The 26291-nt window shown below is 47.9% G+C and overlaps 1 protein-coding gene across 2 annotated transcripts in view; it reads left to right on the plus strand.

The window, feature by feature from the left end:
• FAM193A (family with sequence similarity 193 member A) overlaps nt 1-26291 on the plus strand; it is a 113213-nt gene that overhangs the window by 30162 nt on the left and 56760 nt on the right. The window contains exons 2-3 of one of the 2 annotated variants that reach the window (XM_074320347.1): nt 9497-9742; nt 26068-26201. The gene's annotated coding sequence lies outside the window, so the exon portion shown is untranslated. The remainder of the gene's footprint in view (nt 1-9496; nt 9743-26067; nt 26202-26291) is intronic. The other variant, XM_074320354.1, reaches the window with a different exon arrangement.

Here is a 26291-nt window from a genome sequence, read left to right on the forward strand (position 1 = left end):
GCTTTCTTCCTGCTAGGCCTTCAGTGCTGTAGTTTACATTAGTCTTGTGAAGAGTTGGCCTGTGTTTGGATTTGTTGTTGTTAGGGTATCCTTAGTGCACCACAGCCTTCATTTTTCTGTAGGGACGGCTCGTGTCTAGTGCAACGGGTGGTTTACCAGAGCAGCGTGTGGGATTCTGAGTGGTATGTCTTCCTGCTTTGCTGAGCCTCACGGTGTCTCTGCAGGCCCGTGTTCCTCGCCTGGCTCTCCTAACAGTATTCTGCTGTCAGCTGGTGCTTGCAGCTCTTTAATTTGGATATGTGTGGTGCTGCGTGCTGTTTCCGTTATTCTGAGGAAGGCTCTGTCCTAGGCACGTGTGGTGAGCGTGAGTCTTAGGGGATGGCCCTGTCCGTTCTCCTGCCCCTGCCTCGGCTGTAGCTGTTGGGTGCGCAGTGTAATCCTGCCCCTTCTCCACGAGTAGCCCCCCTTCCCCTCCCCAAGTTGCAGTGCGTGTTCACCAGAGTCCTTCCCTGTACAGACTAAGGGTTTTTTTCCTTAGTGGAGATGGAGGAGAAGGATCTGGGTGGAATTTGCATAAATTATGTATTACAAAGCATTAAATACTTAAGGTAATTTTGCTCCTATCTCATTGTATGATTCTGTTATCATTTTTTTTAAGCCAATTAGAAGGGAACTTGAGTATTAACGTTAGTCATTATTTCCTAAGCAGTGCCACTTGCTCAAAGAACTTGCATGTGGTTTGGGAAAGCCGAGCTCAGGAGAAGCAGGAAAGGTTGGGGAAATTTAGTGAATACACACGCACTCATCGCTGAACTGAGCACAGGTAGTTAATAGAAGTGTGTATGTAAAGGAAGGCAGGGATATTGTGGTGGAGCCAGGAAGACAGACTGAATCACTGGTTTGGACTTGTTTCTGTTCCATCAGTGAGCATTTGCTGGATGTCTGTCTTACGCTGGGTGCTGAAAAAATGTTGAGTGTTAATGAGAATGTGGCCATGGGGTAATCAGCTGTGTGGTGGCTTGCATTGGCTGAGGGGCGAGGGACAGGTTGCAGGAGGGCAAAGTTCCCAGAAAAGGATGCCTGACAGTCGCAGGACGGAGGTTGTGTTTCAGGGTGGGAAATGGCATGTCCTCAGGCCCCGTAGGAGTTTCACCTGGGTGATTATTCAGAGACTAAGTGACTGAACATGTCATGCTTGACCTTTTAGGCAATGGGAACTATTGAAGGGTTCAAAGCAGAGGAATGTCTGGTCACGTGTGCAGTGTGAAATGTCATCCTGACCAGAAGGAAGAGGAGATGTGGGAAGCAGATGGGCCTACAGGCTAGGGACCAGGCAGGAGGAGGTAACTGTTTGTGTCCTAGGCAGGAGGTGATAACGGCATAAAAACAGGTGCGTTGGTTTTGTGTGTTCTGTACACGAGAACCTTGCCTTTAGTCTTCACTGGGCTGCGGGATCTGAGATGTGCTATTGTCCCCTGGAAGCTGCTGCTGTTTGTGTCTTTATGCCCTAATACGCCACGCTTTCTTTATGTCTATAGAAGTTTACTTGTACAGTCTTTAAACAGTAAGTCTGAGTTTTTTATGTTGAATTTGGAATTTCTTTTTGGAAATCACTTTCAGATCTGAAGTGTAAGCCTAGCAAGAAAATGAATACTGTGATTCGGTGTCTTTTATTACACATGCTGGCCACAAGTGACAGCTTACCTGAGAGAAGAAAATCAGTTTGCTCAGGAGGGTAAAATACTTTACATCACAGAAATAGGACTCAGTCGTTAGTGGTGGTCCAAGTGGTGCTTTCAGCAAGATTTTCGTCTTAGGAATGTGCACATTCTCTTACGGAAAAGTGTCTAAGTTCCCCTTAGTCGCTTACATTACTGTATATGTGTTTTATATGTTTACACAAATATTTACTCTATTTGTGTATGGGGACTTGGGGGAATAACACTTGTTTAAATATGTTCATTCTGGTACTTTTTTTTTTTTTAAGTATCAGTGTAATTGGACTGAATTTATCCTCCTGCCTTAACTCAGTGAAGAACAAAATATCCCAAACAGTTTTGCCACATTAGACAACAGGCAGTGCAGAGCAGTGATCCTTGAAAGACAGAAAATAAACTAGATGAGCCCTGGGACTGAGCAGGCCTGCTGCCTGGATAGTTTGCAGACCATGGCTCGGGCAGGGAGGGGGAGTAGCCCAGACAGAGCCTGGTGGTTTCTATGAGTTGAGGAGGCCGTGTCGAGAATTCGGGGAGGCCAAAGTGAACTTGCAGGGCAGAATGCCAGACGAGAGAGAGCTCTGGACAAACACATAGGGCTCCCCTGAATCCTTAGCTGGCTGCTGATGAACACGTGTGTGTGGGACTCACCCAATGCAGGGAGGGAACCCTGGAAGTGAGCAGTGAAACAGCCCTGGGAGCTCACACTAGACCCAGTTTGTGTTCCCACTAGCCAGAGTGGGCAAGTCTTATAACAGACAGTGTGCTCACAAGGTATTGTCTCAGTAGTGGGCATGATGAAAGGTGCTGTGATCCTGCCTCTCCCAAAGCTTGCAAGCAAGCTGTGAAAGGACCAGACTCTTCCCAGTGACCTAACTGTGGCCCACACAAAACTCAGAAATATTGTGAGAAATAAAGGAATAAAAATATACCCAGCACCTACCAGGGTAAAATTTACAATGTCTGCTATCAAGTCAGAAATTACCAGGCATGCAAAGAAAGAAGCAAGCAAATATTGGGCCGGCCCAGTGGCTCAGGTGGTCGGAGCACCGTGTTCCTAACGCCGAGGTCACTGGTTCGATTCTCACATGGGCCAGTGAGCTGCGTCCTCTACAGCTAAGATTGTGAACAACGGCTTGACCTGGAGCTTGGCTGCCATGAGCAGCCTGAGGTCGGTGTGAGCTGCCGTGGGCTGCCCTAGGCTGCTGTGCTGCCGTGGGCTACCATGTGCTGCCAGGAGTGGCTGGTGGCCAGCGTTAGTGGCCGGCAGCCAGCAAGAGCTTCTGTGAGCTGCTGTGAGTGGCCAACTGGAGACCGACTACCTTATCCGGGGGGCCGGGGTAGCACAAGGCTCATAGTACCAGCATAGGCAAGGGAGCTGTGTCCTACAGAACTAGACTGGGAAACAACGGCTTGAACCGGAGTGGGCAGAGGGGAGGCGGGAGAAGGGGGAAAAGAAAAAAAAAGGAAGCAAGCAAATACAAATCATAATTAGGAGCAAAATCAATACATAGAAACAGGCTAAAAAATGACACATATGATAGAATTATTAGGTAAGGATATGAATACAGTTATTATTGCTGTATTCTGCCTGTTCAAGAAGATGGAGGAAAGCATGAGCACGTTAAGGAGAAACAAAATATAAGAAAACCCAAATGAACATCTAGAGTTGCAAACGATACTTTCTGAGATGAAAAATACAATGTATGAGGATTAGCAACAGATTAGATACCGCAGAAGAAAAGGTTAGTGAACTAGAAGAGACAGCAATAGAAAGAATTCAAAAAGAGCCATCGGAGAAGACTGAAATTTTTAAAAAAAGGGAAAAAAAAAGCGTAAGTGAATGTGAAAAAAACTTCAAGTGGCATACGATACATATATGTATAATTGGAGTCCCTGAAAGAAGGAATGGGGATAGGGAATAAGAAAAAATATTTGAAGGAGTAATGGCTGAAGAATGTCCAAACTTGATGAAAATTATAAATCCACAAATCCAAGAAGCTCAGTAAGCCTCAAGCATAAGAAACATGAAGAAAACTACACCAAGGCACGTTATAATTGTATTGCTGAAAACAGTGATTAAAAGAAAACTTCAATGCAGTTAGAGGAAAAAAAGCCATGATATACTGGACGGAGGTCAGACTAACAGCAGACTTCTCATGAAAACGTGTTGGCCAGAAGATAGGACAGCTTAAAGTACTGAAAGGGAAAAAGAACATAACCTAGAATTCTAAACCAGCCAAACTATCTTTCAAAATGAACATGAGATAGTGACTTTTCAGACATAAAAAAGCTAAAAGAATTCATGACTAGCGATTTTCATCCTTAGAAATGTTAAAGAAATTCTCAGGCAGGGAAAAAAAAAATGCACCAGATGGAAATCTGAATCTACACAAAGAAATGAAGAGCACTGGAAATTGTAAATATGTAGATAAGTATTTTTAAGAACTACTTTAAGTGTAATTGTTTAGAGCAAAAATAACAATGAATTATGGGGCTTATATATAGAAGTTAAATGTATGACAACAAAAACATAAAGGCCAGGAGAGGGGAAACAAAGTTCTTATGTGTTTAGTGATAAAGTCTTATTTGATGGCTGATTTTGATAAGTTAAAGTGTACACTGTACACACTAAAGCAGCCACTTCAAAAGGAAAACACATATAGCCCACAAACCAACCAAAGAGATAAAATAGAATCATGAAGAATTGATTTTTTTTTAAGCTGAAAAAGGGGATAAAAACAAATGGGTTAATAAAAAAATAAAAAATAAGATGGTTGATCTAATAAACCCAACCGTATCAGTGATCGTATTTAATATAAATCATCTAAACATCCCAATTTGAAAAGATTGTGAGATTGGAAATAAAGCAAGACCCAACTGTATGATTTCTGTAAGTAACTCGCTTAAAATATAAAGATGCAACGAGGCTAAAAATAAAGTCATAGAGAAAGATATGCTTTGCTTCTGTAATTGAAGAGAAAGCTGAAGTGGTAATATTAGTACCAAATAGATACCAGAGCGAAGAATATTACCAGGGTTAAAAAGTCATTTCATATTGATACAGCGGTGAGTTCATCCAGGGAACATAATAGTCCTAAACATTTTTATGCCTCATGATAAGGCTTCAAAATATGTGAAGGAAAACTTAGAGAACTTCAAGGAAAAATAGACATCCATAATTATAGTTGGAGATTTTAGCACCTCTCTCAATAATTGATAGAATAGAAAATCAGTAAGGTTATAGAAGACTTGAACAACACCATCAGCCAACTTGACCTAACACATTTATAAAACACCCAACAGCAGCAGAATAAAGTAAACATTGAACATTTACCAAAATAGACCATATTCTGGGCCATAAAAAAGTCTTGATGAATTTGGAAGAATTAAATTTGTACAAAGTATCTTTTCTGACTACAGTGGAATCATTAGAAATCAGTAACAAGGGCCGGCCCGGTGGCTCAGGCAGTTAGAGCTCTATGCTCCTAACTCCGAAGGCTGCCGGTTCGATTCCCACATGGGCCAGTGGGCTCTCAACCACAAGGTTGCCAGTTCAATTCCTTGAGTCCTGCAAGGGATGGTCGGCTCCGCCCCCTGCAACTAAGATTGAACACGGCACCTTGAGCTGAGCTGCCTCCCAGATGGCCCAGTTGGTTGGAGCGCGGACTCTCAACCACAAGGTTGCCAGTTCAGTTCCTCGACTCACCCAAACGATGGTGGGCTGCGCCCCCCCCACCCCCTGCAACTGGCAACGGCAACTGGACCTGGAGCTGAGCTGCACCCTCCACAACTAAGACTGAAAAACAACTTGAAGCTGAATGGCACCCTTCGCAACTAAGATTGAAAGGACAACAACTTGACTTGGAAAAAAGTCCTGGACGTACACACTGTTCCCCAATAAAGTTCTGTTCCCCTTCCCCAATAAAAATCTAAAAAAAAAGAACGAAGGACTGACTCTTCTCAAGAATGTATTTGAAAAAAGAAATCAGTAACAGAAAGATACTTAGAAAACTACAAATATTAGGAAAGTAAACCATACTTTAAACAGCCCATGTGTCAAAGAAGAAATCAAGAGGGAAATAAATTTTGAACTGAATGAGAATGAAAACACAACATAGCAAAATTTGTAAAACGCAGCCAAAGCAGTACTTAAAGGGAAATTTGTAGCACTAACCACCTCTTTATGCAATAGAAAGGGTTCAATGACCTCTGCTTCCACCTTCAGAAAGTAGGTCAAAGAATTTTAAATACCCAAAATCCATGAAACCAAAAGCCGATTCTTTTTTTTTTTTTTTTTAACTTTTATTCATTTAAGTGTGTTTTTCCAGGACCCACCAGCTCCAAGTCAAGTAGTTGTTTCAATCTAGTTGTGGATGGTGCAGCTCACAGTGGCCCATGTGGGGATTGAACTGACAACCTTGTTGTTAAGAGCACCGTGCTCTAACCAACTGAGCTAACCGGCCACCTATCTGATTCTTTTAAGAGTAATAAAATTGATAAACCTTGAGCCAGGCCAAAGATTTGAGTACATGCTGCAGAAGTGTGTGAAAATTTGTGAAAACCACAGTGAGCCAATACCACACACTCATTACAATGGCTACAGTTAAAACAACCCACCACATTGATGAAGATGTATGTAGTCAGTCATCTGGAACTCTCCAATAGTGCTTTTTGGGAGAAGTTCAGAAATTTCTTCGAAGTTAGACATGTACCTCTTATAAGACCCAGTCATTCTGTTCCTTGGTATTTGTGCAAGAGAAACAAAAGCATATATGTCCACCCCAAGATTTGACGTCAGTGTTCACAGCAGCTATTAATTTGTAATAGCCCCGAACCGGAAATAACCTGAGTGGCTCTGAATGGGACAACAGGTAAACAAGTTGTGGCTTAGCTGCCCACACAGTGGAGTACTGCCTCGTCATACACGGGACACATTCCTGATACACACCTGGGCGTCGTCTCCAAATGGGCTGCTCCGTGAAAGCCAGAAGAAGCGAGGAGGTGATGTGGCACCATTTATACGCATTTATATCTAGAGATTGCAGTGAACCCAGCGACAGGCCAGCGCGACGGGGTAGGTTAGGCTGGGGGAGAAGGGGGTGATGGTGGCGGTCCTCGTCTTGATGACCGTGATGGGCTCCCCGTGTGTACTTGTTAGAGCTATTTACATGGCTACTTCAGATATTTTCAGCTTATTGTTCCTCAATTCTACTGCAGTACAGCTATAAAATGTTTTTCAAACAGCTATGGAGTTTATGTTTGTACCTCGCATTTAATCACAGATTCTTCGGAGGGTAACCACGTGGTGGGCACTAGTGTCCGGTTCATTTGAATTTCAGTCAGGTGTTGTGAGCCAGGAGTGCCTTGGTTTCACTCATGTCCTAGCAGGGTGACGAGGCCGTGTGCTGGGAAGAGATGAGATGGGGACAGGCAGGGGGCAGGTGGGGAGGAGCGCTCTGTGCCTTAGGAGGCAGGTGGTGGCAGGTCTGACAAGAGCGCTGCTAAGGAACCAGTGTCAGGTGAGAGGAGGGGCCGTGACAGCCCCATGGAGGTGGGGAAGCCCCCTCCCATGGAGATGTGCACTCTGCTCTGTGCCAGGCGTCCTTCCAGCGGGAACATGAGCGACAGCAGGCCACTCCTGGCCCACTCACTCCTGTCCTCCCTTCTTCCCTCCATCCCCCCTCTGGCCTCCTGCCCCAGCCTTGCTCTCTGGAATGTGTGGCATCTGCCAGCCGGCCCCACACTCCAGGTGTCTCCTGGAGGAGGAGGTCCTTGCTGGCCCCCCGTAAAGGGTGCCGACCCCAGCCCCAGGTGCCCTTTCCTGCTGTGTTGCTCCTTCTCAGTTCCCACTATCTGGTGTTTGTATTTTTCACTTTGTCTTTGACAAGGCTGTTAACTCCCCAGGACAGGGAGCTTTGTTTTATTGACCACTGTATCCCCGGGGCCTGGACCAGTGCTTTGGCACATGGCAGGCTCCCAGTAAATACTGGATGGATGGGTGGGTGGATGGACGGACGGATGGACCGACAGCTGCATGGGAACTGGATGCTGTCAAGTCACTCTGGCTCTTACCCCATGATCTCTGACTTGGGGTCCTTGTAACCGAGGCGCCCAGCATCTCTGTGGCTGGGTAAGGAGGCAGCCTGGAAAGGTGTGAGGGCCGTGGCGGTTCTGTCAGTGGTGGGGGCTGTTTTCTAGGACTAGGGACAAGAGGTGGCTTTACTAGGGTTGAGTCAGCGTGGTTTTTGAAATTATTTGGCATAATTTAGACATGTTGTGTCTGTTGGGACAGAGAGCGACAGCTACTGCCATGCGAATCCGTGGTTTGAGGGGCAGTCTGGAGCTTTCAGGAACCCCACTGGGAGACAGTAGTAGTCCGCTCTGTCCCCTCGCACTCCACACATTCACATGGCTGCTGAGCTGGGTTTGGTTGAATCCTTGGAACCTTGTGGACATGGCAGGTGCGCAGTTTTGATCAGTGTTTATAAGAGCAGGTGACACTATATGTGCAAGTCCCCCTTTGGTGTTAGTGCTGCTGTCATTCGTTCTTTTAATCACTCATTTTTGTATCTATTCCCTCAATGCCCTCAGTTTAAGCACCTGCTACCTGCGGGGCACCCTGGAATTTGGAGCGGAGCCAGGGGTCCGGCCAAGAATGTGTTGTGCAGTGCACACCTGTAGTCCAGGTGACAAGCACAGCCGAAGGCATGTGTGAGCCCTGGTGCCGGAGGACAGGGGGGGCCGTGGGACGGGCTGGGGACGGGCTGGGCGTGGGGGGAGCGTCTGGGTGCAGCTGGGCATGGGGGCTGCCTGGGAGTCCCCACCAGAGCCGCCTGGGCTGCCTTCCCGCTGGTACCGCGCAGGGGAGCTCAGACGGCGACAGGCCTGGGGGGCTCTGTTGCCCCGATCCCACGTGTGCTCTGGCTTGGATCCTCTGGAAGGCCATGCCTGGCTTCCCGGCTCACCTGTTGCTCAGGTGTGCAGAGGACCCATCTTGGGCTCATGCCGATTTGGGTTTAAATCTGGACCTCTGCTTGCTGACCTTGTGACTTGAAGCCTTTTTTAAATCTAGGAGCCTGTTTGTGTGTTTTTAAGGCTAATTTTATTTTTCTGATAGCGTGGTTGATAATCCTTTGGAGAGGATCTAGGGTAATAATCTTGTCTCCTCCCCCTCCCCCCACCCTCACCCTCTAGTTCAGAACCTATTGGAAAAAGTGCACGTTAAAATTGGGTAGCTGCAGAGGACATCGGCGTAACTGCTGCTGCGCTGGTAGGGAGGCTGGTCTTGGGTGTGTGGCCCCTGTCCCCCCTCGACCCCCCCTCGTGTCTCTCTGAAATCCAGAGCTTGGGCGGCCCTCGGAGGCTATTCGAGCTGCAGACACACTGAGGCCAGAATTGCCGCTGGGGCCCAAGCGCTCACAGCAGACATCCCCACAATGGTGGCTTCAGGCCCTGCTGACAGGCGTCTTGGGGCTTTTTCAGTCTGCACATTGGGAGCGACACTTTCCATGGGCGGGGCAGTACAGAGGTCTGGGCGAAGGGGCTAGTTGGACGATTTTCTAATTCCTACTGAGATGTTCTTTGTGGCATTACTGTTTCATTTGAAGTATTACGCGTTTCTAGAACACTAGGTACAGTTTCATTCAACAGTTCCCTGTGTGATGTTTCTCTATATAAACACACACGTGCATTGTAATCTCTGAACTGTGCAGAATAGTTTTTAGTGGTCTTGGCTTTGTGGATCATGTTTTGAAAATGTACATTGTTTTCTGTTCCAGACTCCTTTTAACTTTGGCGTGAATCACAGGACACCACCCTACCCCGCCGGGGATTACTGTCTTCTGTGCAGAAGCGAGCGGAAAGACTCTTCATTCTCAGAGAGTGGGATTAAGGCTGCGAGCAGACTGGCCCTTTCCACAGCCCCCAAGGGCAACAGCGTGCTGCACCTGCCACTGTGGGTGTGCCCGGACTGCCGGCGGGCTGTGGAGAAGGAGGAGCGGCCCGGGGGCCCAGACCAGCCCGCGGTGAGTGCCCCGCGCAGAGCACGCACGGCTTCCTGACGCCACGGGCAGGAAGGAACTCCCTCCTGTGCCGTCTTCTGCCCTTCCACCTGGTCTTCCTGGCCACACCGTTCGTGGGCAGTACACCTGCCCTCCTTGGGCAGACAACTCGTTCGGCTGGGGCTGGGGGCAAAGCGTGGCTTTTGGCTTTTTAGTCTGGCCTCAGGATTTCTTGGGTGAAGCAGTTTGCTGGAGAGCTAGGAAGCTTTTTATTTGTTTAGTTCTAGACAGTTCCATGTGCTGGTAACTCACCTGAAATTCCTTTCCGGATGCAATTTTCAAGCCTGGGTGTTCCCCCTTTTTCCTTGATGTCCTACCTCGGATGAATGGAGGGGTTCTTGGGGCCCAGGCCTGTGTGGGAAGGCCGCACCCTCAGTGTGATGCTTGCCCTGGGCTTAGTGGGCCCTGCTTCTGAAAGGGCTTTCCAGTCTGCTCTTCAGCTTCTGAAAGGAGTTGGCTTGTGCAGCCATTTGAGGCCCCGTGTCCTAGGGCTTCTCTGTCCCTTTATCTCTGCCTGCAAGTAGCTGTTGCGCGTTTTCTGACCTGGGATTGCTTCCCAGGCCAGCCCCTGGGAAGGCCGGGCGAGCGAGATGCTCTGCGCCACGTGAGTCTTCCTGGGCTTTCTGGTGGTCTCGGTCTCCTCGCAGCCTGCCACTAAGCCAGTGACTTCTGTCTCAGGGCTTCCTTCAAGGCAGCACCCCAACTCAACGTGCAGTGTCTGGAGCAGTGCTGAAGTAGCTAAACCTCAGGCTCGAGATGGATCCCTCCGCACCCTCCTCCCACGTGCCCCTCTGCTGCCTGCGTCCTCCTGCTCCGTGCTTCTTCCTAACGTCCTGTGCGTTTGTTTTGTCTGTGTTTCTTCTTCGCTGGATTATACACTCCATAAGGGCAGCTGTTTTGTGTAGCATCTCCTTACCGAGAACAGTGCCTAGCCTGGCGTATTTGAGGTGCCCCAAATAGTGAGTTAACGAATAAATAGTGAATGAAGAAAGAAATGAATAGACTGTGGAATGCACTCATTAGGGATTAAGAAGACGGCATAATCAGTCTTAACATTTTACTTTGTTTCCTTTCTGTGTCCGCTCACAGTATCTGGCCTTTTCCCCATCTTTTAATGGAAGGCTATGTAGGATTGGTTTAGTCTGACTGTGCCTTTGGGAACGGATTGCCGTGTTTGTTCTGGTTTTGGAGGCAAGTGCAATACCTGTGATTTCCCTGGGGGACTCTCACTTCCTGACTCCCAGTTTGTCCTGGAGAATGGATTATCAGATGTGGCTTGCTCTCCTCATCCAAAAAAGTGACCCTGGGGACCACAGAGGTGTCCTGTTGGCCCGTGTTCTGCTACTTATATAAAGTTGGCCTCCTTTGTTCGAGCTGGTTAAAATCACTGGCCTTTAAAAAAAGTGAACTGTGATTTACATGTGGCAAAGTCCACCCTTTGAACGTGTGTGTTCACCGAGCTCTGACAGGTTTGTACAGCTGTGTGACCCCCACTACTGCACAGGCTGCCTTGTAACACTGACCTGATTCCCGTCATGCCTTTTAGAACCATGTGTCAGTGGTCTGTTGCTGATTTTTGCTGAGTACATTGTAGACACGCACCAAGGTTTTTCTCCCTCACCATTGATGGACGTGGGTTGTTTCCAGATGTGGACTGTGGCTCTGGCTGTGTGACCACACCCCAAGATGGTGCAAACCTTTCCTTCTCTCGCCTCGGCCTCTCCCCCCCCCCCCCCCCCACTTCAGGGAGGCTCCAAGCGGACTCTCGGGCCCTTGCTCACCTCTTAACACGGGCCCAGGGAGCCCCATCCACTGGGCTTTCAGGTGCCCGTCCCGTCGTCCTCTCCACAGCTTGGTTCCTTTGGTTGTTTATTTCCTCTGATGCGTCCCAAATCTTTCCTTCTGTCCTGGCTCCTGCGCAGGAGAATGCAGAGGCTCTAGAATGTCCATTTTTTAGGTAGCCCGCCTTTCACCTCGTCCTCCCTTCCCCTGTCACCATCCCTCCCTTCACAGCCGTACATGTGTCTCTGGGTGAATTTTAAACTTCTGGTCGCATTTATTTCATGAGGAAGAGGTTTTCCATTTCTTTTCAAGTTAGTTTTGGTAAACTGCATTCGTAGAAGTTGTCGGTTACTGGTATGCAGTTGTGTGTCGGTGGTCTCCTTTCAGTTCCGTATCTGCAGATGCAGCTCTTCTTACTCTTCAGTTTGTGCTGTTGTCCTTTTCTTAAACCAGTCTTGCTAGAAGTCTGTCCATGTTGTCTTCTCAAAGAAGAGCTTTTTAATTTTTAAAGTGTGTCTCTCTTCACTTTGTGTCATTAATTGCTGCTGTGTTGTGTTTGTGTGGTCCATACTTGTTAGTGCTGTGGTCCCTGTGACAAAGCTGAACGGCACAAACGAGAGCAGTGCAGTGTCCCTGTCCCACTCACTCCTCACCACCCTCTTCATCTCCCCAGAGGCTGAGGCGTCCACTGTGGCCACATCCCCGTCTGTTCCTCTGGACAAACTCAGTTCTGTGTATTGAAGGTGGTGACGGCAGACGCCAGTGTCCATAAGTAGAGCCGTGTGGTTCTCCCAGTTTCTTGTTCTTGCAGAGGGGCAGGGATGCCACGTGAGGTGGCTGCGCGTTGGTGGGCATGCTCTGGGCACGTGCTCCAGTTTCTAGGCCTCTCCTGAGGGCTGCTGACAGGTGTGGGGGAGCCTGAGGTTGGGTGCCAGCCGCTTCGGGGAGCTGGACTCACTGCTGGTCTCACCTGGAGACCTGTGGGAACCTGAGCCTTGCTCAGCCTGCCTGCTTGGGGTGGGGGGGGCAGCCCTGTGCCACGCGCTGATGCCAGGCAGCCTGCAAGGAACCGCTGGGCCTGCCTCACACAGGCCTGCTGATCGGGCCACAAACACTAGGTTTTCTTCTTTCTCTGGTTCTCCTCAGTTTTTCTTCTCTGATATGTGCTGGGAGCCTTGAAGTGCTGCTCTGGATTTTGGAATGTTCGTTGTATTGGCTCCGTTTTAAGTATTATCCAATTTTCAATATTTCTGTTTTCAGCCATGAATTGTTTAGAAGTATTTGTAACTATTCAAATTTGTATCTCTTGGATTACCTTGAATCACACTGACTTTAAATTTAATGCTGGTGTAGTTGGAGGTGGCGGTCTGCAGTCACTTATACTAATACACAGTTACATTTTTCTAAACGTTCTGTGTGTGCCTGCAAATGTCTTCTCAGGGTGTAGATATTCATTCGTTAATTGTGCTCTTAAATTCTTCCATGTTCTTACTAATGTCTTGTGTGCTTAATCTATCAATTCCTGAGTAAGATCAGTTAAGATCTGTGCATGTCTCATTTATCCTTTTTTCTTTGTAAATATTTCCATTTTTTGCTTTACATGTTTTAGGGCTGTGCTGGGTGAATGCAGGTTGAAATGATTAAATCTTGGTGCACTGTGTTCCTTTTTTGCACCGAAATCATCTGTGGTGGCCCCTTTCTCCTAAGGGCTGTTTGTTTGCTGTTTGCATGGCACACGGGCCTTCTCCCTCTCCTTTTCATATCCTCTTTTCAGTCTCTGGGTGTGGCCTGGGTGTTAGGTGGTCGTGTGCAGTCCGCGGCGAGACAGGCTTATGTGGCCTCGTTGGAGAGTTACTTTTTCATATAGTTCAAATTGACCCTTGTCACTGACTGGGCTTGCTGGTCCGTTTGGGTTTATTTTTGCTCCCATAGGTCACGAGTCCAGCGTTGCCCCCTCTCACGCCCCTCCCAGTCCTGCCCCCCTCCCCAGAGTTGGCCCTCTTCCTGACGCTCCGCTTGCTCTCCTGTCTTCGTGTGAGAGCTCTACACCTCCAGCCCTAAACACTGTCATTTGGTTGCCCTGGTGGTTCGGACTTTGTAAAAATATCAGAGCCGTACGTATCATTTGGCCTGATTTATTTTGTTCAGTGTTATGTTTGAGATTCATAAGTATTGTGGTTTCTTCATTCTCATCACTGTATCTGCTCGCCTTTCTGAATGGATTCATCGTAGCCATTTGCCCGTCTGCCGTTAGGAATGGTGCGCTTGGAGCAGACACTCACACGCTCCGTGCTAGATACACACGGGAAAGGGACGCTGAGGCCGAGGGACTTGATAGCATTAAGTGACTGCCATCATTTGTGAAATAGTGGTTTCCCGAGTTAGGCAGGTCTTCTAGACGCTGACACCTCTCATTTTTGAGTGTTCTGAATTGGTATTTGTTAGGACCACCACCAGTCTCATCAGAAAAGTCTTGAATGTGGAGAAGCTGTGGAGCCCACAGTGATGGATACGTTTTCCAAACTTCTAAGTTTTGCTTGAAAGCTCAGATTTGATGATGGCCCACAGATAGTGACAGCTGTTCCTTGAAGTGACAGGCTCATTTCATTGGTTTTTCATTCCAAGTCCGAATAACCTCATCTGGTCCGTCAGATGTTCTTTCATGCTGGTGATGTTTCATGGGCGAGTGACTCATTCGGCACTCGGCGCCCGCGCTTTCCTCGGGGACAGTCTCTGCAGAGATGCTTTCTGCAGACTGTGTGTCAGCACAGAGAAAATCCAGAAGACGTGCTTAAGGGCTGCGATTGAACGTGAATGATTTTACTGCCTAAGGGCGACATTCCTGAGTGTGTGCTGGGGAGGGTGCAGCGGCCCCCAGGACACTTCGCTGCGCTTTTCCCAAGGTGCCGGCACGTTCACCCACCACTGCTTTTTGCACCGTCGGTGCAAATGTCGACACAGTGAAAAGGGCAGAGAACATGTTAGTGTTAACATGGAAGTGGTTTGGACTCGGGGACCTGCTGCCGAGGCTGTCAGGACTCCCGGCGTCCATGGCCACACAGAACCACAGTTCTGCTGGTTATTTGTCTTGTTCTTCTGACGAGTGGGGCTCTTGACGCGGCTCAGCGCCGAACCATCAGGTGCGTGCATTGCAGATACCACCGCCTCTCTTTTGCTTCCCTTTTCACTATGTTTGTAGTGTCTTTTGATGAACGCAAGTTTAGTTTTAATCTAGCCAGACTTCTCAGTGTTTTCCTTTGTAGTTACTGCTGTCTTTAGTCCTGTTTATTAGTGTGTTTTCCTTATGAAGTCATAAACATATTTTGGGTATGTAATTGCTTCTATCAGCAGTCCAAAGAAATAGGTGAATGACACGTGAGCCATATAGATAACTTAAAACTTTTAGTAGCACATGTCAAAAAACAAAAAGAAACAAGGGATATTATGTTTTTTACCTCAGTCTATCCAAGCTGTCTTCAGCCTGTGCTCAAATGTAAAAATAGTAATAAGGTATTTTCTGTGTTCTCGTACTAAGGGTCAGAATCCTGGTGTGTTTCACACGTAGTGCCCAGGTCACTTAGGGGACTCACATGTCAGGTACTCAGGAGCCACACATGGGGCTGCTGAGCACACAGCTCTGCACAGTTACTGGTCTGCCTTCCTGTTTAGACCTACAACCTGCCTGGAATGCAAATCACAGTTTTTATATGGTGGAAGTAAAGGTCAAGTTTCATTTATTTCTGTGTGGAGGTCCAGTTTCACAGCAGCTTTTATTGAAACGGCTGCTCCTACCCTTCAGCAGCACCTTTGTTACAAATCAAGGTCCATATGTGTGTGGATGTATTTCTGCTCTGTCGGGCTGTTTGTCCTGCCCGAAGCCCATTGTCGAAATGATTGTAGCTTCGTAACATCCTGTTCAGAGAGAACGTCCTCGTGTGCTCTTCAAAACTGTTCTGGTTCTTCTTGGTTCTTTTCTGAATAATTGAACATCTCCTTGTCATTTCACACACACACACACACACACACACACACACACACACACACACACCCTTGAGATCTGACGACATTGACTCTAAGTCAGTAGGAGAATTGACTTCTTTCTATTAGGTTGGTGCAAAAGTAATTGCGGCTTTTGCCATTGTTTTTAACCTTTTAAACTGCAGTTACTTTTGCACCAACCCAATAATACTGAGTCTTCTAATCCCATGAGTATGGAATTTTTCTCCGTTTATAAGTGTTTCATATTGTTCTGTGTTAATGCCATTGTATCTTTTTTCCCAGGAAATTTACTCCGATGTATTTGACTTTTAATTATACTGTTTTAAATGGCATGTTTTACATTTTTCCTCCTCTAACTTCATTGGTAGGGATGGTACTGATTTCTTTGTAACTTGTTAATTGGACTATGAGTCATATAGGCTTTTGACCTCACTCGTGTCAGGTGGAATCCCAAAGTTTTTTCAAGAGTTGCAATTTCAAGTCACAGTCACTGTCTCAGACGCCCTGTGTGTTGCTGGGTGACCATGCCGTCATCATGAAATCTCCACACGGGGGACTTGTGCTCCCCTTCTCGGCCTTGGTCACTGTGCACCCCAAGACAGTGGGTAGAGTGAGCAGTGGGGTACTGACGAGGCAGTTCTGGAGAGCACCTGGCGTTTCCAGTGGGGTGAGAGAGAAGCAGACATCACACAGGAGCGCAATAAGCAGCACTGAGCGAAGGCCGTCCTTTGAGGGACGGTGTGGGCAGCAGTTGACGGGTCTGGGATGGGGTTGTTTCTGTTACTATCTCATGGGTGCTGACAGAAGACCCAGGACTCCTGGGCCGGAGCCCAAGGACTTCATCCCTCACGGTCCACAGGCATCGCGCGTGGGCATGTCCTCTCTCCTTGCCCCCCCTGAGCCCCACAGCAGTGAAGCAGAGAAGCCCACAGGTGCTGTGGGCGCAGGATCTCTGTCGCAGCTCAGGGCCCCTGAGTGTGGGGGACCCGCCACTCTTACGGTGAGCTAAAGCAAGCCTGCTCTGTCTCAAGGTCATCACCTGCAGAATCGCCTGAGACGTGGGCCCGGGTGGGGGATAGTCAGCTGACAGCCTTGACAGACCCAAGACGTGGAGGAGCAGGAGAGGCCCGAGGCTTGGCTCCCAGCAGTCTTCAGAACAGACGTTTTTAGAAGGTAATCAAGAAAGGGAGGAAGTGTTGTGTGGCAACAAAGAGATTGTATCTGACTTTTGACTAGATGCTGTTGGTGGAAGAAGCCAGACTGCACTGTGTGATGAGTAACTGGTGAGGAAGCGGAGAATATCCATTTCAGGTGCAGATTTTAAGGTGCTTAACTGTGAGGGCAGGAGAGGAGCAATCGGAAAGGGATGTGAAGCTGGAGGCGGGACATGGGATGTTTACTACTGAGAGAGCGAGCTGGTGGTTGGGGAAAGGTCCCCACTTACATCTTATTCTGTGCTGTGTAATATTCGAGATATACCTATAGCGAAAATATATGAGAATATGTGTTTGGTACACGTATTATGAAGGATAATGAAATGAACACCTGCCAGCATAGAAATCAGGCTGTTCCCAATAGTGCGCACCTGCCTGTGTGCCCCTCCCCCCTTCCCCATCGTCCCCTCCCCTTCTCAGGTAACCGCTGTCCTTGAATTCTGTGTCTATCATTCCCCTAAAAAAACAAACAAACAAAAAAAACACTTAAGCATTTTATCACTTATGTGTATCTCTAAATAATAAATTATTAATTTTGTTTTGATCTTTATGAAAATGGTGCATGCTTGTGTCGTCTTCTGTCTTGCTTTTCTTTGTTGAGAAGATTTCTCATGCTGTCTGGGTAGCTGCTGTTTATTCATTTTCACAAACATAATTTATTCATAATTCACACGTAATTCAGGATGTTAACTATACTATTTATTCTATAATTTTATTGAAAGATATACAGTTGTTTTCTATTTTAGCAATTATAAAAATGTGCTGTCGGGGGCATTTACAAGCCCATATCCTGGTACTCATTTGTAAGACTTTTCCTAGGGTGTGTATTCTCCAAAGAATGGGGGATGTCCTAATATGTATGTACGCATAGCTGGAAGGATGGAGGGATGTCAGGAAGGAAGGAAGGAAGCGTGGGTATGGATGGAAGGATGGATGATGGATGGAAGAATGGCTAGGTGATGGATGGGTGGGTGGGTGATGGATGGATGATGGAAGAAGGGTAGATGGGTAGATGGTGGTTGGATGATTGATGGGTAGATGGGAGGGAAGGAGGAAAGGAGAGAGGGGAGCTTAATTATAGGGATTGGCTCATGTGTTTGTGGAGGCCAAGAAGCCCCACAACCTTCCGGCTTCAAGCTGAAGGCCCTGGAAGCCGGTGGTGTAGTTCAGTCTGATTGCAGAGGCCTGAAAACCAAGGGGCCAGTGGTGTCAGTTGTGGTCTGGGTGTGAAAGCTCCCGTACCAAAGTGCTGGTGCCTGAGGGCAGAAGGTGGAGGTTTTGGCTCAAGCAGAGAGAGTGAAGTCACTCTTCTGCCTTTGTTCTATTCAGACCTTCAGTGGAATGGATGAGGCTCCCCTCATTGGGAAGGGCAGTGCTAACCTCTTCCAGAAATGACCTCACAGCCACACCCCAAAATAATGTTCTCCCAGCTCCCTGGGCCTTCCTTAGCCCAGTCAAGTTGACAGTAAATTGGACCATGACGGAGTGTCTGTGTGTGCAGTGTCCGCGCGTGCAGTGTCCGCGCGTGCAGTGTCCGCGCGTGCAGTGTCCGCGCGTGCAGTGTCCGCGCGTGCAGTGTCCGCGTGTGCAGTAGCGTTGCTGGCTCATAGGTAAATGAAACACTCACATGGATGACAGAATACCAGTTTCCCGAGGGAGTGTTCTCTCTGTGTCCCCCAGCATGTTACGTTCCAGTCACCACACTCCTGCCGGTACTTGGCGTTGGGTAGGCAGAGTTTGAAATTTTGGGAGGCGGGGTAAGAAGGAGTAAGGTAGACAAATGGTGGTGCTCATAGCTCCCACCTAAGGTAGAGGAGCCAGGATCTCTTTCTAGAAGAATCTCCTTTGAGACAGGATTTACAGGCAAGGCTGCATAGGAGGCAAGTAGGCGGGGCTGGGAGTGTAGTTGAGAAAATTGCTGCCAGAAATCTTTTTATAAATTGTTTTTGAGCGGGAGCGTGGATTTCGCAGGTCTGGGATGGAAGAGGAGTGGTCAGGTTTCAGATGGTCTCCATGAGAAATGGGGACAGTGAGCTAGCAGGGCGTCTGGGGTGCTGGCCAGCCAGAGGTCCCTGGCGAAGGTGGAGATGTCCTTGTGCGGTGGCCCCAACCTGTCTGTCGGCCAGGGTCCAGGCGCTGGGCAAGGAGAGCAACGAGGGGTGGTCGGTGAGTCGCAGGCTGGCTGTGCAGGCCCATCTCCGGGGCGTCTGAGAGCAGAGTCGGCTCACCCACCCCACCCCTGCTGGCATGCACCGCGGCCCCTCCAGGTGGCTGGCACCCACCCAACCCTGACTTTCTGCCACAACCGCTTTGCCCTGGCTCCTGTCTCGCCCAGCTCAGGGCATCTGTACAGAGCAGGCACGGAGCCGGCACGTGGGGATGGTTTTTGAGCGAAGGAGCAAGCTACCTTTGATGAACCTGCCAAGGTAATGAATGTGTCGGGACTTCAAAATGTTGACAGTGCTCTGCCTGCACAGTGGAGCTCACGCCTGGGGCGGAGCTCTGGATGTGTTCTCATGCTCCACGAGTTCTCTGACAGAGCAAACAGTTTTTGTTTGTATTCTGATTATGGGGGTGGAGGGCTTTGCCCCTGACTTCTCTGACCTGGGGGGCCTAGGGCGCTACTTGTTAAGGCTGCTGGGGAAGGAGCAGAGGTTGTCCTAGTAACTCTTACATTCTCTGCTGAGGCCAAGAAAAGAGCCATCCAAGGCCTGGCCTGCTCTGTGCGAGAGAAACTCAGAGCGGCAGAGAAGTGGGCTGCTTAGGACGTTTGGCAAAGGCCTTTGGGACCCAGGCCTGACTCAGTAGCCTGCCCTTGGTAGTCAGAATGAGGCCTGTGCTGAATTTAGCCTCTTGGTGTATGTTACACATTCAGCAGTCTCTTTAAAATAATGTTGATTTGAATTTTAATGATTTTCAGGGGGTTTTTGCATGTAAGTTGTAGACCAACTTGGGTTTTTACAGTTATACAAAGGTTTAAAAAAACCTAAGTTATATTGTATTTTATGTTTGTGTATGTTTAAGTAACAAAAATAGTTTGGGTGGGGGGTGGGAGATGGCACTTTTGGAGAATTATTTTTTGTTTAAGGGGTCTGGGTAGCCCTGAGGCATCCTGTCACAGGATGACTGTTTGGCAAATGAACCTTCTGCTTCTGTGTTTTCAAGGTTCTGTTTGGTTGTGGAAATTAGCAACGGTGCCTGTGTTCTCACATACATGGTTAAAATGTGAGTCTTGCATGTTACACTAAGGAGCTGGTTCTCTAATAGTGTCTATAAGGCACATGGCCCCAGTTTACACCAGCCACTTCCGAGTTTGCGTCAGCATTCAGCCTTAGCTTGAATGTTTGCCCTGTTGGGTCTTGGCTCATAATGTAAACACATACAATTGCTCTACAATGGACTTCATAGAAGTGGCTGCTTACGTAGTGTGTCACTACTGCCCAGAATTGTCAGGTTGGGAGGACAAAGCTTGAGTCCACCTCCTAGAAAGGTAATCTGAGTGTGGTCTTTGGTTTCTTTCATTTAACACAATACTTCTGAGATTTATCCATATTGCTGTGTGTCTCAGTAGCTAATTCCTTTTTATTTCGGAGTCATATTCCGCTGTACGGATGAACCACAATTTGCTTATCCATCACCAACAGAGGGACATTTGTGTTTCCTGGTTTGGACTGTTACGACTAAAGCACCTAGTTACATTTCAGTACAAGTCTGGACATCATTCATTTCTCTTTGATAAGTACCTAGGAGTGGAATTCAAGTCCTAGGGTAAGTGTATACCTAACATTATAGGGAACTGTTGTGCTATTCTTTTTCAAGGTGCTTAGACTATTTTCCAGCCATGTTCCAGCCATGAGAGTTCCTGTTGGTCTCCATCCTCACCAAGGCTGGATATTGATAGTCCTTAAATAAAGCCATATCAGTGGCTTGTAGTGCTTATCGCATATGGTTTTAGTTTGAGTTTCTTAGTCACTTGTTGGGCATCTTTGTATGTATGCATTTGCCACTTGTATCTTTTTGGTGAAGTGGCTGCTCAAATCTTTTGCCTAATTTTAATTGGGTTGTTTGTCTTATTATTATTGAGTTGTGAGAGATCTTTATATATTCTGAATGTAAACCTCTGATCAGATATGTTTCTCAAATATTTTCTCCCAGTGTGTGTGAGTTGTCTTTTCATTATGTAACACTGTTTTTCCAAGAGCAGAAGTTTTAAGTTTTGATCAAGTCTAATTTACCAATTTAAATGATTGGGGCCTTTGGTGTTCTATGTAAGAAACATTTGCTACCCATGGTTATAAAGATTTTCCCTTGTGGTATTTTCTAGATGTGTGTGGTTTAAGCTTATACATTTGATCTGTGATCCATTTTGAGTGAAGTTTTGTATCTTTTGTAAAGTAAGAGTTGAAGTTCACCGTTTTTGTATATAGGTGTCTCGTTCTTCCAAAACTCTTGGTTGCAAACGTTATTTTTCCTCGAATTACTTTGGCATCTTTGTCAGAAATCAGTTGATGCTGTATGGATGGATCTGCTTCTGGACTCTGTTTCACTCTACATACATATCCACCTTTTTTTTTTTTTTTATCACAATAGTTGTTTTTTTAAAGATTTTTATTATTGGGGAAGGGGAACAGGACTTTATTGGAGAACAGTATGTACTTTCAGGACTTTTTTCCAGGTCAAGTTGTTGTCCTTTCAGTCTTAGTTGTGGAGGGTGCAGCTCAGCTCCAGGTCCGGTTGCCGTTTCTAGTTGCAGGGGGCGCAGCCCACCATCCCTTGCGGGAGTCGAACCAGCAACCCTGTGGTTGAGAGGATGTGCTCCAACAAACTGAGCCATCCGGGAGCTCAGCGGCAGCTCAGCTCAAGGTGCCGTGTTCAATCTTAGTTGCAAAGGGCGGAGCCCACATCCCTTGCGGGAGTCGAGGAATCAAACTGGCAGCCTTGTGGTTGAGAGCCCACTGGCCCATGTGGGAATCGAACTGGCAGCCTTCGGTGTTAGGAGCACAGAGCTCCAACTGTCTGAGCCACTGGGCCAGCCCCATACCCATCTTTTTGCCGGCACCATACTACCTCAATTCCTGAAGCTTTTTATTGTAAGTCTTGAAATTACGTAGTTATTTTTTCAAAAGTGTTTTGGCTGTTCTAATAGGTCCTTTGCATTCCATGTAAAGTTTAGAATCATCTGGCCAGTTTCTACAGAAAAGCCTGCTGAGATTGTAACCTGCATTGTGTTGAGTTATAGACCAGTTTGGGGAAAATTGACATCTTAATATTGAGTATTCCAGTCCATGAATATGGTATGACTATTTATTCTTAGAATAGTATTGTAGTCTTTAAACTACAGGCTTTGTACAAAGTGTATTGAAAAATTTCCAAAGTATTTCATATTTTTTGTGCTATCTTAAATGGTACTTCAAAATTTTTCAATATCCAATTGTTTATTGCTAGTGTATAGAAATACAGTTGTTTTTGTATAATTGACCTTGTGTCCTGTGAAAACTCATTTATTAATTCTAGTGGTCTTTTGGAGATTGCTTAGGATTTTCCACATAGATGATCACATCATCTACAAATAATGTATTTCTTCCTTTCTGATCTGTATGTCTTTTATTTTTTTCTTGCCTTATTCCATTGACTAGGATCTCCAGTATAACCTTGTGAACAGGAGCGGCGTGAGGAGACTTTCTTCCCTGTTCCAGTCTTGGGGGGAAAGCAGTTAATCTTTTACTGTTAAGTATGTGTTAGCTGTAGGGTTTTGTAGATCTGGTTGAAGAACTTTACTTCTGTTTTTAGTTTGCTGAGATTTATCATGAGTGGATATTTAATTTCGCAAACTTCTTTTTTTTCACATCTATTGAGATGATCATAGAGGTTTTGTTGCTGTCGTTTAGTTAACAAAATTAATTATGGTGATTTTTTAAATGTTGAAAGAACCTTGCTTCCTGGGATAATCCACACTTGGTCATGATGTATGTATTCTCCTCTTTATAGGTTGCTGTGTTGGATTTGGTAATGTTTTGTTAGGATTCTTGCATCTGTGTTCATGGATGATATTAGTCTAGAGGTTTCTTTTCTAACAATATCTTTGTGTAGTTTGATGTCAGGATAATACCTCAGAATTAGGAAGTATTCTCTACTTTTTCTGGAAAAGTTTGTGTAGAACTGGTATGATTATTTTCTGCCTTAAATGTTTGGTAGAATTCCCTAGTGAAGCTGTTGCCTTATTAGGAAGATTTTGAGTTCAATTTAATTTTTACCTGATCAGTGAGTTCATTTTATTTGATAAAAGGTATCTATTCATGAGTGAACTTTGTTAATTTTTTGTCTTTAAAGACGTTTATGTAATTATTTCACAATATATGTAAGTCAAGTCATTATGCTGTGCACCTTAAACTTATACAGTGATGCATGTCAATTTTATGTTTAAAAAATTGGGGGGAAAAGGAAATTTGTCATTTCATGTCAAATGGATGGGCATGAAGTTGTTCAGAATATTCCTGTATTTCTTTTCAATTTCCATAAGTTCTGTAGTGATTGAGCGCCCTCTGATTGGGGAATATATCTGTTGTTTGATTTTTTTCAAACAACCGATTTGAAAAATCGGTTGTCTTATTTCCCAGATAGCCTGGCTAGAGGTATGTCATGTTTAGTGATCTTTTCAAAAAACCACATTTTGGTTGAACCGATTTTTCCATTTTCTATTTTACCAGTTTTTGCTCTTAAGTTTCTTAGGTCTGTCTCTTTCTACTTTACATTTAATTTGTTTCTCATTGAAGGATTTACTGTATAGTCATCGTGTGCCCTATTTTAAAAGGCCTAACTTCATTCCTTGTCACCCAGAAATGCTGCTGTCCAGGTTCGCGTTGCTGTCAAGTCTTCCCGGGGCTCCTGTGTGTCAGGCAGCATCCCTGGCCCTAGTGCTTGGTGCTGAGCAAGTCAGAAAGGGTCCTGCTCTCGGGGGACTGGCCATCCCGTGATGAAGACAGGCGGAAGGAGAGCACTGGGCGCCCAGATAGCAGCTGTGAGAGGAAGGGATTAATTGGGGTGGTCAAGGTCGGGACTTGAACAGGGAACTTGAACATAATAATGAAGGAGTAACAGTCAGCTCCCCATCTGTGGAAGGAACTCTAAGGAATACAGTCCTGGCGGGTCTAGGAAACAGCCCCTACTGTAGAGCCTGGGCAGAGGACCCGAGGAGGACACACCTGCCAGAGGCCCTCCTGGGAGAGGGTGGGGTTAGGACCCTGGGGCAGCAGAGAGGGTGCTGAGGAGCTGAGGGCGGGGCGCTGGGGAAGGAGGACCGCGCTGCGCCCGCGGTGTCCCTCCAGCGCCCTCTGCTGCCCCTCCCGCACAGAGCGGGCAGAGAAGGCAGCGTTGGGCAGAAAGTTGGTCACAGGCTCAGCCGCCTCCCCAGAAGTGATGTTTGCTGAGGCGTGACAGGGAGAGAGTTCTGGCAGTGCTGTCTGGAGCCATCCAGACAGTTAGTAAATCAGTGCTCAGGGCAGCCAGTGGTCTTTGGAAGCTCAGTTTGTTTCTAAGTGTGGGAGGTCCCTGGGGGCTCCATGCTCTCCTGCATCGGAACCCGCCTCTGGCTGCTGCTTGAGCAGACCTTCACAGTGGATGGACAGGCTGCCAAGATGCCAGCCAAGAGGTGGCCATGGTCAGTGTGGGCTGGCAGCAGTGGACAGAGAAGCACGTGTGGCTTGTGGGTGGGTCTGCGTAGGAGAGGAGGGCACACCTTCCTTAGGCCCCCCAACCTGCAGCTGCTGGGGCTCAGCCTGGTTCTCTCACCGCTGCCTGCAGAGCTGCCCCTCCGTCACATACCGGTCAGACCCCATCGCCCGCCGTTCCTGTCCTCTGTGCTGGTAGGATTGTCTCATCTCCAGGTATTCTGGTCCCATCGGCAGAAACCCCGAACGTCTCTTCTAGTGCACAGCTCCCTCCCAGCTTCCGTGACTGATGCCGGGAATCGCCCAGAGAAGGCTGTGGGGTGGAGGGCACCGGGGCTCGTCCTGTTCCCTTGTACCTTCCTGGCTCTTCCCGGGTAGAGAGGAAGCTCCAGGCAGGACTTGGGGTGTCTGTTTTGTGCCAGGCTCTCCGAGGTTCTCTGGTGACCAGGTCCCGAGGTCCAAACAGGTGGCCCATAGTAGGTGTCTCTTGCTTTAGGTTTTCCTTGACGTCACCTCAGGACTTTGCACTGGGCTGTCTGCTAGGGACTCTGTGACACCCCCAAACCCGCCTTGCCCCCTGGTCTAACCCCTGTCATGATGACACTAGTCCCCGCCCTCAGAGAGCTCTCTGATACTTGGCTTCCCACCCCCGCCACCCACGGAGGAGGTTCTGGCTAGTCTCCCACCCTCAGGCTTTTTCTTTTCAGAGTCACGTATCGGTGTCCATGTGCCCAAACTCCAGGGGACCCATGACAGTCCTTGTGCTTTTGTCCAGTAGTCAACTGGGGTGAAGCTACAGGTGTCTGACCAAACCTGACAAGTACCCAGCCTAGGCGTGAGACCCAGGCCGCTCGGCGACAGGTGGACACCACAGAGGGTGGCAGGAGAAGGGACGGTGCAGTCCTCTGCACGTGCGATTGCCCTCAGGAGTCTCCCATGACGGCCCGTCGCTCAGGCTGTCGGGGGCGCTGGCGGCCCTGTCAGTGAGCCCTGCAGGAGGCACCTCGCACCTTTCTCACCAGTGGGGGCCTCCAGCTCTAAGACTGGAGCCCCGTTGCCGGATAACAGGGTCCCTCTCCAGCCCCGGCCCTGGCAGGAGGGACAAGGTACCGGCTGGGCAGGTAGTGGGATTCTGTTCTGAGACAAGAGAAACTGAAGGAGGAGAGTAGTCTGTGCTGGGGCCTGAGGTGGCCTCCGAGCTCTGCGTGGTCACTGCCACCGTCCTCCAGGTGCTGCTGCCTGCGGCCCGGAGCATCCTCGTTCCCCGTCCGAGCAAGAGCACCGGCCCTGGGACTCCATGGGTCAGGGACGCCTCTGCTCCGGCCCCGTGACGCCGGGCTTGATGTGGCCACTAGGTTTCCACTGACTGGCCGTGTCACTTCCTGGAGGTGGCCACTGGGGGGGTCACTGCGGTGGAATATCCTCATGGGGTTATGCTAGAACTGTCAGGAGGTAAACAAATAACGGGTTCCAGACAAAATTCTGGGGTGTCAAAGAGGAAAAGTTTCCAGTGTAATGTCAGTTAAGATATTTTCAGTGTGTCGGTTTTACATGTTTTCTAAAAGGCATTTATCTGAAATTCATGTGAGCATTTGAACATAACTAGTCTGTGCTATTCTCTTTCAAGCAGGGCCAAGACTTTCTTCTCCACGCTCCTCTTGGCGGGTCCCAGGTGGAAGCCGGCGGCGGGAGGCTAGCTTTGGGTGCCCAGCCGCTGCCCTCGGACGCGGCGTGTGCCTGCGAGGCCTGCAGCGAGCGCAGGTACCAGTGGGCGCCACGGGAGAGTGGGTTCCGGGCCAGCCCACCGGGCGCTGGGGCTGGAATAGGAAGCGGGCCTTTTCAGAAATGCCA

This window comes from Rhinolophus sinicus, linkage group LG02 (genome assembly GCF_036562045.2).
Source record: "Rhinolophus sinicus isolate RSC01 linkage group LG02, ASM3656204v1, whole genome shotgun sequence".
Classification (NCBI taxonomy): Eukaryota; Metazoa; Chordata; class Mammalia; order Chiroptera; family Rhinolophidae; genus Rhinolophus; species Rhinolophus sinicus.